Genomic DNA, 11972 nt, shown 5'->3' with positions numbered 1-11972 from the left:
TTGTCAGTTTCCATAAAACTGTGCATAAAGAGTAATGCAACAGTTACTTATCATTTTGAGCAGTTGTATCAATTGATAGATCATTGTAATGAAATTAATAGACAGTCATTTCAGATGTAATGTGTGAATTGCATTTTGAAATGGTAAAATCTTGATGTCAAGATGTGTCATTTTGAACAGGTGCTTTTAGTTCAATGATCAAATGATCTTAGCTTTATGTGTATTGTATCCAAGCAATTGGAAAAAGTGTTAGAGTTTTGAACAATTTGCATTTTGATCATTGGTTGTGAGTTTTGTGTCTAGAGTTTTGAAAAATGACATCAAGGTTCCAAAATTAGTGCCAAAGTGATTGTAAAAAACTGTAACAGTCACACCTTAAAGCCCTCAATATATAAACATGTTGTGTCCAGTTAAGGGGTCACCTCCAGGCTGCATTTAGAGAAGTTCTTCCTTTGACCCTCCACTCCCATTCAGAGTGCAGAGTGAGTGCAGTCAGCACCCAATACTTTCCTATTGTCCTATACATTTTTTCTCACCCATCTATACACAATACCCCATAATGACAAAGTGAAAACAAGTTTTTATAAATGTTAGTACATTTAGTAAAAATTAAATACAGAATAAACTAATTTACATAAGTATTCACACCCCTGAGTCCGTACTTTGTAGAAACACCTTTGTCGGAGATTACAGCTGTGAGTCTTTCTGGGTAAGTCTCTAAGAGCTTTCCACACCTGGAAAGTACAACATTTACCTATTACTCTTTTAAAAATGATTCAATCTCTGAAATTGGTTGTTGATCATTGCTAGACAACAATTTTCAGGTTTTGCGATAGATCTTCAAGTAGATTTAAGTAAAAGTTGTTGCTCAGCCACTCAGGAACATCTATCTTCTTGGTAAGCAACTCCAGTGTATATTTGGCTTTGTGTTTTAGGTTATTGTCTTGCTGAAAGGGGAATACATCTCCCGGTGTCTGGTGGAAAGCAGACTGAACCAGGTTTTCCTCTAGGATTTTGCCTGTGCTTAGCTCCATTCTGTTTATTTTTTATCCTGAAAAATTCCCCAGTCCTTAATGATTACAACAATACCGATAACATGATGCAGCAACCAATATGCTTGAAAATATGTTGAGTGATACTCAGTAATGTGTTGTATTGGATTTGCCCCACACACACACTTACACACACCAACTGATTAATGGACTGCTGCCAATATCTGTCTATCCTGTCCTGTTTATTAATTTAATGTTCACTCCCTGTACTTGTTTCGCGTCTCCCAGCGTTGGTCCTCACAGAATGCTGACACCACAATTTGGAGCATCAGGGAGCTTTTGTTTTTTGTTTTTGTTGGTAACATCGGGTCCGGGTGCCGCTGCCGATGGAACCGGGGGTGCCTCAGGTGGCTCGTCGGTTTCCACGCCTTAGATGGCTCAAGAGGTTTCCTTGCCTCGGTTGGCTCGGCAGGCTCCCATCCCATTTTATGCCTCAGCCTCAGCCTTATGCCAAGCACGCTTCAGCGGGATCGTCAGGCTTTCAGGCCTCAGCCTGATCATCAGGCTCTCACGCCCGCTCCCACTCCCCCTCCCTGGCACTCGATGGCACCAGGCTGCCCATCATGACGCACACGTCACCTTTGTTACGTGAATCAGCGCTTCATTGGACTCACCTGTACTCTTTCATGTTTTGATTGCCTTCCCTATATCTGTCTGTTCCTTTGTTTCATCCCCGTGTCAGCATTAATGTTATGTTTTTCATGTCCAGACGCTGTCCTGTCCTGTTTCATGTCTGTTTATTAATTAAATGTTCACTCCCTGTACTTGCTTCTCGTCTCCCAGCGTTGGTCCTTACAATATTACTCATTTCTGAGACTCACTTAGATAATTATAATTCTGCTGTATTTGATGATACAGCAGTAGCAATACAAGGACATAACATCTATAGAAGAGACAGAAATGCTTATGGGGGAGGTGTTGATGTATATATTCAGAGCCATATCCCTTTATTGCTTAGAGATGATCTTATGTCAAGTGTTATTGAAGCGTTGTGGTTGCAGGTTCACTTGGCACATCTAAATCCTTTTCTTTTGGGGTGTTGCTACAGGCCACCAAGTTCTAACAGTCAGCATCTAAATGATATGTGTGAAATGCTTGATAGTGTATGTGATGTAAACAGAGAGGTCTACTTTCTTAGGGACCTGAATATTGACTGTTTTTTATTAAGCTGTCTGCTCAAGAGGAAGCTTCTCACTTTAACCAATGCCTGTAATCTGGTTCAGGTTATTCATCAATTTACCAGGGTGTTTACAAACACTACAGGAACAAGATCATTCAAATGTATTGATAACATTTCTACTAATACTGTAGACTTTGTTCTAAAGCTGTGTCCGTACCCATTGGATGCAGTGATCACAATATAGTGGCTATATCCAGGACAGCCAAAGTTACAAAAGCTGGGCCTAAAATAGTGTATACAAAAGATTTTGCTGTGACTCTTATCTGGATAATATTAATATATGAAATATATGTTGGTCTGATGTGATTCATAATTAGCATCCAGACGCTGCACTTGATTGATTTATGAAATTGCCTCTTCCAAATATCGATAAACATGCACCTGTTAAGAAACTGACTGTTAGAACTGTTAAGGCTCCATGAATTGATGAGGAATTGAAAAACTGTATGGTCGAAAGAGATTAGGCAAAAGGAGTGGCTAATAAGTCTGGCTGCACATCTGACTGGTTGGCTTACTGCATATTGAGAAATGATGTGACTAAACTCACCAAAAAGAAGAAAAAACAGTATTGTGAAGCAAAGATCAATGATATACAGTGGGTATAGAGAGTCACCACTCCCTTTCAAATTGTTCACCTTCTGTTACATTGCAGCCTGAATTGAAAACACATCAAATGATACGTTTCCCGACTTTATTTACACACAGTAACCCACAATTACCAAGTGAAAAAAAACATATTTATTAATATTAAAACAGTAAAATACCCTATTTGGATTAGTGACCCTCCCCCTTAGAATTGCAATTGCAAACTTTCTGAGGTATAGTTCAGAATAAAAGCAGTTGTTGATAGAGGAATCCACTGCTTAGTAGTGCAATTCAAAGCAAAGAATCAACTATAGGCAGATCAGGTGACTGGCGACTTTGAAGGAGCTTCAAGCCTTTATGGCCAAGACAATGGCAATGTGTGCATGACCACAATATCCCAAGTGCTCCATAAATCTGGCCTTTATAGGGAGGGTGAAAAAAAAACACTCCTCAAAAAAGCCACATCAAGTCTCATTTGAGCTTTGCCAAAAGGCACATTATAGATTCCGAGGCCAAGTGGCAAAAGGTGCTGTGGTCTTTTTGGAACTTTTTGGCCTGGACACAAAATGATATGTCTGGCAAAAACCCAATACATCTTTCCACCCAAAGAACACCATGCATACAGTAAAGTACAGGGTTGGCAGCATCCTGTTGTGGGGGGTGTTTCTCTTCAGTTGGGACTGGAGAGAAACTTGTCAGGATAGAAGGGAAAATGGACAGTGCAAAAAATACCTACATATTCTTGAGGTGAACCTTCTGCCAGTAAGTTGAAAATGGAAAGATGGGTCATGTTTCAACATTACAATGACCCAAAGCACACCGCCAAAGCAACCGTACAGTGTCTGAAGGACAAGAAGGAGAATGTCCTTGAGTGGCCTAGTCAGAGCCTTGATCTAAATCCCATTGAGAATCTGTGGAATGACTTGAAGAGTGCAGTCCTTGAGTGGTCACTATGCAATTTTACTGAGTTTGAACAATTCTGCAAGGAAGAAGTGGGCAAATATTGGACAGTCTAGGTGTGCAAAGTTAGTAGAGACGAATTCAAAGACACTCATGGCTGTAATTCAAGCATGGCTGTAATTATATATATTTTTTCACTTGGATATTGTTGGTTACTGTATGTAAATAAAGACAGAAAAAGCCTGATTTTGTGTTTTTATTTTAGGCTGTAAGGCAACAAAATGTAAACATTTTGAAAGGGGGTGGTGACTTTCCATACACACTGTAAGGAATTGTGGGGAAAAAAACTTTGTTGTACTTGAAATTAAATTATGGGCAGAAAGACACATTCAACTCCATCTTTCATTGAATCAGATGCAGTAAAAACTTAAGTAAAAATACTTTAAAGTACTACTTAAGTAGTTTTGAGGGGTATCTGTACTTTACTTTACTATTCATATTTTTGACAACTTTTACTTTTACTTCACTACATTCCTAAAGAAAATAATGTACTTTTAAATACATTTTCCCTGACCCCCAAAAGTATTCGTTACATTTTCAATCCTTAGCAGGAAAGGAAAATGGTCCGATTCACTTATCAAGAGAACATCCCTGGTCATCCCTACTGCCTCTGATCTGGCAGACTCACTAAACACAAATGCTTCATCTGTAAAGTATGTCTGAATGTTGGAGTGTGCCCCTGGCTATCTGTAAATTAATGGAACATGAAATTTGTCCCGTTTGATTTAGTTAATATAAGGAATTTGAAATAATTTATACTTTTACTTTTGATACTTAAGTATATTTTAGCAATTACATTTACTTTTGATATTCAAGTATTTGTAAAAACAAATACTTTTACTCAAGTAGTTTCTTACTGGGTGACATTCACTTTTACTTGAGTCATTTTCTATTAAGGTATCTTTACTTTTACTCAAGTGTTACTATTGGGTACTTTTTCCACCATTGATCAGATGGCTTATTCATCATAAAACCATTTGATGTTGCCAATTATTTGAATTATTACTTCATTGGCAAAGTGGGCAAACTTAGGCAGGAAATGCCAACAACGAACAGTGAGCCATTATACTCATGCATAAAAAAGCAAATAATGAAAGACAAGCATTGCAAGTTTAGTGTGGGAGAGGTGGAACTTTTTTTGTTATTGATCGATAATGACAAACTTCATTGCATTGACAACTTAGAGGGAAAGCTACTGAGGATGGTAGCTGACTCTATAGCCACTCCTATCTGTTATATCTTTAATCTGAGCCTGGAGGAAAGTCTTTGTCCTCAGTCATTCCGCTACTCAAGAGTGGTAAACCGGCCTTTACTGGTTCTAACAGCAGACCTATCAGCTTGCAGCTCTTAGCAAACTGTTGAGAAAATGGTGTTTGACCAAATACAATGCTACTTCTCTAATCAAATTAAAAGCAGACTTTCAGCATGCTTATAGAGGGGCACTCAACACACAAATTACTGATGATTGGTTGAAATACATTTATAATAAGAAGATTGTGGGAGCTGTACTGTTCGATTTCAGTGCAGAGTTTGATATTATTGACCATAACCTGTTGTTGAGAAAACGTATGTATTATGGCATTTCAAACTCTGACGTATTGTGGATTCAGAGCTATCTATTTTCTATTTTCACCAATGACCTTCCACTGGCATTATACAAATCATGTGTGTCCATGAATGCTGATGAGTCAACCACGCACCAGCAACCACAGGTGATGAAGTCACTGAAACCCTTAACAAATACTTGCAGTCTGTTTTGGAATGGGTGGCCAGTAATAAACTGGTCATTAACATCTCTAAAACTAAGAGCATTGTATTTGGTACAAATCATTCCGTAAGTTCTAGATCTCAGCTGAATCTGTAAATTAATGGTGTGGCTGTTGAACAAGTTGAGGAGACTCAATTACTTGGTGTTACCTTAGATTGTAAACTGTCAAGGTCAAAACTGTAACGCTCGTTGTGGGTGGAAGAAGAGGAGGACCAATGCGCAGCGTGGTAAGTGTCCATATTGTTTTAATAAGAATACTGAACACTGAACAAAAACAATAAAACGACAAAACAAACAGTTCTGACCGGTGAAGCAAAACACAGAACAGAAAATAATCACCCACATCACAACTGTGGGAAAAGGCTACCTAAGTATGATTCTCAATCAGAGACAACGAACGACACCTGCCTCTGATTGAGAACCATACCAGGCCAAACACAAAACCACAACATAGAAAAACGAACATAGACTACCCACCCAACTCACGTCCTGACCAAACTAAAACAAAGACATAACAAAAGAACTAAGGTCAGAACGTGACAGTACTCCCCCCAAAGGTGCGGACTCCGGCTGCAAAACCTGAACCTACTATAGGGGAGGGTCTGGGTGGGCGTCTGTCCGCGGTGGCGGCTCTGGCGCGGGACGTGGACCCCACTCCACCATAGTCTTTGGCCGCTTCTTTCCCTGCCTCAGTGGCGCCTTTAGAGCGGCAACCCTCGCCGCTGAACTCGGACTGGGGACCCTAGCAGCGGGCCCCGAATGGACGCACTGGCGGGCGGCTCCGGCAGCTCAGGACAGGCGGGCGGCTCCGGCAGCTCAGGACAGGCGGGCGGCTCCGGCAGCCCAGGACAGGCGGGCGGCTCCGGCAGCCCAGGACAGGCGGGCGGCTCCGGCAGCTCAGGACAGGCGGGCGGCTCCGGCAGCTCAGGACAGGCGGGCGGCTCCGGAAGCGCTGGACAGGGGGGAGACTCCGGAAGCGCTGGACAGGGGGGAGACTCCGGAAGCGCTGGACAGGGGGGAGACTCCGGAAGCGCGACTCCGGAAGCGCTGGACAGGGGGGAGACTCCGGAAGCGCTGGACAGGGGGGAGACTCCGGAAGCGCTGGACAGGGGGGAGACTCCGGAAGCGCTGGACAGGGGGGAGACTCCGGCAGCGCTGGACAGGGGGGAGACTCCGGCAGCGCTGGACAGGGGGGAGACTCCGGCAGCGCTGGACAGGGGGGAGACTCCGGCAGCGCTGGACAGGGGGGAGACTCCGGCAGCGCTGGACAGGGGGGAGACTCTGGCAGTGCTGGACAGGCGGGAGCACCTGGAGGAGGGAGACAGAGAGACAGCCTGGTGTGTGGGGCTGCCACCGGAGGCCTGGTGTGTGGAGGAGGCACCGGATAGACTGGACCATGGAGGCGCACTGGAGGTCTCGAGCACCGAGCCTGCACAACCCTACCTGGCTGGACACTCCCCTTCGCCTGTTCCCCGTGGAACAGACCGCACTGTGCTGTGCTGGCGAACCATGGACATCGTGCATAGGGCTGGTGCCATGTACCCCGGCCCGAGGAGACGCACTGGAGACCAGATGCGCTGAGCCGGCTTCATGGCACCTGCCTCGATGCCCACTCTAGCCCGGCCGATACAAGGCGCTGCGATGTAACGCACCGGGCTATGCCTGTGCACCGGGGACACTGCGCGCCTCACGGCATAACACGATGCCTGCCCGGTCCACCTCTCTCCACGGTAAGCATGGGGAGTTGGCTCAGGTGTCCTGCCTGACTTAGCCACACTCCCCGCGTGCCACCCCCCCCCAAAGTTTTTGGGGCTGCCTCTCGTCCCAGCCGCGCTGCTGTGATGCCTCCTCATACCACCGCCGCTCAGCTTTCGCTGCCTCCAGCTCTGCCTTGGGGTGGCGATATTCCCCAGCCCGTGCCCAGGGTCCTTCTCCGTACAATGCGCAGCGTGGTAAGTGTCCATATTGTTTTAATAAGAATACTGAACATTGAACAAAAATAATAAAACGACAAAACAAACAGTCCTGACCGGTGAAGCAAAACACAGAACAGAAAATAATCACCCACACCACAACTGTGGGAAAAGGCTACCTAAGTATGATTCTCAATCAGAGACAACGAACGACACCTGCCTCAGCTGCAGCTGGCCCAAAACAGAGTGGCACGTCTTGCTCTTTATTGTAATCAGAGGGCTAATATAAATACTTTGAATAACAGTCTCAATGTGTTGAAATTTCCTTTTTTTTTGCATAGTCAACTTACACACAGCTCTGACACACACACTTACCCCACCAGAGGTCTAGTCACAGTCCCTAAATCCAGAACAAATTCAAGAAAGCTTACAGTATTATATAGAGCCATTATTGCATGGAACGCCATGTCATATTGCTCAAATAAACAGCAAACCTGGTTTCAAAAAACAGATAAAGCAACACTTCACACCGCCTCTCCCCTATTTGATCTAGATAGGTTGTGTGTATGTATTGATATGTAGGCTATGTGTGCCTTTTTAAAATTGATATAGTTCTGTCCTTGAGCTGTTCTTGTCTATTAATGTTCTTTATTATGTCATTTTTATGTTTTGTGTGGACCCCAGGAAGAGTAGCGGCTGCTTTGTAACAGCTAATTGGGATCCTAATAAAATACCAAATTACCCTTTGTATTCAGGGCAAAAACTGAATTGCTTTGCCACATTTTTGCAGTATTACTTTAGTGCCTTGTTGCAAACAGGATGCATGTTTTGGAATATGTTTATTCTGTACAGGCTACCTTCCTTTCACTCTGTCAATTAGGTTAATATTGTGGAGTAACTTTTAAAAAAAACTCCATCCTCAGATTTCTTCTATCACAGCCATTAAACTCTGTAACTCTTTTAAAGTTGCCATTGGCCTCATGGTGAAATCCCTGAATGGTTTCATTTCTCTCTGGGAACTGAGATAGGAAGGAAGCCTGTATCTTTGTAGTGACTGGGTGTTTTAATACACCATCCAAAGTGTAATTAAAAACTTCACCATGCTCAAAGGGATATTCAATGTCTGGATTTTTATTTTTCTGTTTACCTATCTACCATTATGATGTGACTTGTTAAGCACATTTTTACTCCTGAACTTATTTAGGCTTGCCATAACAAAGTATTTTAATATTTTTTTAACAAAGACATTTCAGCTTTTCATTTTAAATTATTTGTACAAATAATTCCACTTTGACATTATGGGCTATTGTGTGCAGGCCAGTGGCAAAGACAATTCAGGCTGTAACACAACAGAATGATGAAAAAGTCAAGGGGTGTGAAGACGTTCTGAAGGCACTATAATTCCTTCTGCTGGCTTTCTTCATTTCCCTAATCTGCTATCTTTTCTCTTTCTTCATTCCCCCAAACTGCTTTGGTCACGTGTGCTCCCTCTCTGGCCTCTAGGTCACCAGGCTGCTTGTTAAGGCGCACACCTGTCACCATCGTTACGTGCATCTGCTCATAATGACACTCACCTGGACTCCATCACCTCCTTGATTATCTGCCCTATATATGTCACTCCCTTTAGTCCCTTCCCAAGGTGTCGTTGTTTCTGTTTCATGTCTGTGCAATGTTCTTGGTATAATTTGTTAAATCATTAAATGTATTCCCTCCCTGAACTTGCTTTCCTACTCCCAGCGCACATGATGCAGAATGACACCTCACTAAAGGGAAGCATCAGGGACTGTTTTTGTTCTGTTGAAGATGTCGGGTCCGGGTGTCAGAACCGGACTAACCTCTGAGGCCTCAGCCGGTTTGTCGGATTTCCATGTCTCGATGGGTTCCCCTGGCTCATCAGGCTCTCACGCCTCAGCCGGTTCATCAGGTTTCTGCGCCTCAGCGGTGGCGACCGGTCCTCTCCTAATACCCGGGATCGTTCCTGTGGTTGGCGGCTGGAGCCGCGCACCGGGGAGGGGGTACTGTCACGTATGCTCTCTCCTGCGCCTCAGCCAGATCGACAGGTTCCCGCGCCTTAGCAGAGGTGACCGGTCCGCTCCTGATTCCCGGGATCGTCATTTTGGTCAGCCTCCTGCGACTGGAGCCTTGGGGAGGGGGTACTGTCACTGTCACGTGTGCTCCCCCTCTGGCCTCCAGGTCACCAGGCGGCTCGTTATGGTGCATACCTGTCACCATCGTTACGCGTATCGGCGCATAATGACACTCACCTGGACTCCATCAGCTCCTTGATTACCTGCCCTATTTATGTCACTCCCTTTTCTTCTTCAGGCGTCATTGTTTCTGTTTCATGTCTGTGCGTTGTTCGTGTTTTGTTTATTCATTAAATGTATTCACTCCCCGAACCTGCTTCCCGACTCTCAGCTCACACGTTACAGCTATCTTTTCTCTTTCTTCATTGCCCCAGTCTGCTAGCTATTGAAGCTCTCTATTTTTCACTTTGCACTTTCTACTTTAGGGCAATTCCGTGGTAACGAAATTACGCTGAGACTCACTTTAAAATGTATGCCAAACTAAACACTGGTTTAACAAACCATAGAACTCTGTGCACAATAACTACTTTGAACAATTTACACAGTATGTGCTTTCAGTTCTTTCTGTAAAATGTGTCTGTAAAATGTTCAGTGGAAATTATTCAAGGTAGTCATTGTGCATAGAGTTCTATGGTTTGTTAAACTTTGAAATCAATGTTTTTTTGTTTGGCATACATTGTAAGGTGAAAAATCTCTGCTCGACTCAATGTTTTCTTTAGGTGTCAGTTCAGTAAGTCAGTAATTCTGTCTTTAGAAAAGTGTGTGAGTGCTTATGCGTGTGTGTAATCACTATGATCAGACGGAGCCTCTCCCGTAGAGACTCCAGCAGCTACTAAACTCGACTAGACAGAGGCAGGGAAATTGCCTTGGCCTTGTTGTCTTGTTTACCAGCGTCCATATCCTTTATCTGTCTGGAAAACAACTCAAATAGCTGGTTTCTTCCTGGAACCCCAGTGTCCCTATTTGGCTTTGTCGACTCACTTTCCTGTTTTTCCAAGTATCACCAGCTATTGTTTTCACTTCACAATGATGTTTAGATTAGATACCCAACACCGGTCCGCACTAAAATTAGAATGAAAAGTGTAGGAGGCTCTCTGTTGGGGTTCTCCAACGTGAGCGGTGGGAGCGAGAGGGATGGATGTATATGTTTAAGTGAGGGGGAAATGCTCTACACACACAAGAAAACGTTCATCTTGACGGGATGTACACACACTCACAACAAATGTGGCAACCAAGACTACTACCAGCAGGAAGTCTCCCCCACATGAAAAGTCTTGTCAGATGCCAGTTTACATTGGCAGACCAACTTAAGGGGGATGAGGAAGGAAAAGGAGGGGGGAGATAATAGTTCATCAGATGCTCTCTGATCTGTTGTTTTCACATGCTCTGCTTATCTGCATTGTGGAACAGAAGAGCACAACTCAAGCCAGAGCCAAATGTTACCGTCTCCTTCTGGCCCTACTGTGTTACACTCCCTGAGGCTGTCTGTGTTTTTGGCTGAATGTTTTCCTCCTCCTTAGCTGCTGTGTATTTTTCTGTATTGACTAGCGACAGATGAATTATCTGAGTGCCAAAAAGGGGTTTGAGCATTATTCTAAAGCAGTGTAGCAGTAGCTGCTCTGGAATGTGTATGTGTGCTGCAATGGAGGCTGCTGAGGGGAGGACAACTCATAATAATGGCCAGAATGGAGTGAATGGAATGGTGTCAAACATGGTTTTCATGTGTTTGATACCATTGTATTCTCTCCATTCCGGACATTATGAGCCGTCCTCCCCTCAGCAGCCTCCACTAGTGTGCTAGTAATGTATACTAAAGTTTAGGATCAGACTTTAACCTAAGAACAGTGTTTCCCAAATGGTCACTCGACAAGGTGTGTGTGTGTGTGTGTGTGTGTGTGTGTGTGTGTGTGTGTGTGTGTGTGTGTGTGTGTGTGTGTGTGTGTGTGTGTGTGTGTGTGTGTGTGTGTGTGTGTGTGTGTGTGTGTGTGTGTGTGTGTGTGTGTGTGTTTGTGTGTGTGTGTGTGTGTGTGTATCTGTATGTACTCCAGCGGTGAGGATGACAAGTGGCTCAGGATTGTTTGTAGGGAACGAAATGCTTCAGTGGTGCATGTTATTGGAATGCAAACAAACCCTAAACAGGGATGGTAGACACACACGCACACCACTACCGTGCTACATTTTTCTCTCCTTGATGTCCTCCACTCTATGAATTCTCAATTGGTCCTAAGAGTCCAGCTTTATGTCCACTTCTAGGTTTTCTTGACTGCTCGACTTCTCATGGAGCCTGCAAAATATCAAGACTCTTATGTCTGACAGTATGACAGCAGTTCCAATCAGAGCCTTCCCACCGGGCAAAAACTGGTTGAATCAACGTTGTTTCCACGTAATTTCAACAACAAACAAAAACTATATGTGATGATGTTGAAT

This window comes from Oncorhynchus clarkii, chromosome 14 (assembly GCF_045791955.1).
Source record: "Oncorhynchus clarkii lewisi isolate Uvic-CL-2024 chromosome 14, UVic_Ocla_1.0, whole genome shotgun sequence".
NCBI lineage: Eukaryota > Metazoa > Chordata > Actinopteri > Salmoniformes > Salmonidae > Oncorhynchus > Oncorhynchus clarkii.
This window is presented reverse-complemented; position numbering follows the sequence as displayed.